This window comes from Acanthisitta chloris, unplaced genomic scaffold (genome assembly GCF_000695815.1).
Source record: "Acanthisitta chloris isolate BGI_N310 unplaced genomic scaffold, ASM69581v1 scaffold30828, whole genome shotgun sequence".
Classification (NCBI taxonomy): domain Eukaryota; kingdom Metazoa; phylum Chordata; class Aves; order Passeriformes; family Acanthisittidae; genus Acanthisitta; species Acanthisitta chloris.
In genome coordinates, this window is record NW_008686960.1 from 63882 (window position 1) to 64196 (window position 315).

Sequence of the window (315 nt, forward strand, 5' to 3'; positions counted from 1 at the left end):
CTGCCTCAGGGAGCCACTGCCCTGGGCTCTGAAAGGAATTTGCGCCTGCTTTTCAAATATCAATATAATCATTCTGAACATAACGGTTTTAAATGTAAAAACACTGCCCTGCTACACGACACAGGACAAACCAAATTAACATGAACCTGTAAACAAAGCAGAGCAGCCCCAGTGAAGTGACGCCACAACCAGGCCCAGCCAGAAAACAGGTTTCACAAGCACTAGCTGAACAGGAGTGTTAGGCGCTGCTTTAATTAAGCTAATTTAATCAACTCCGAATAAAATTAGATACCCACAGCCTCTAGCCAAGCTTAC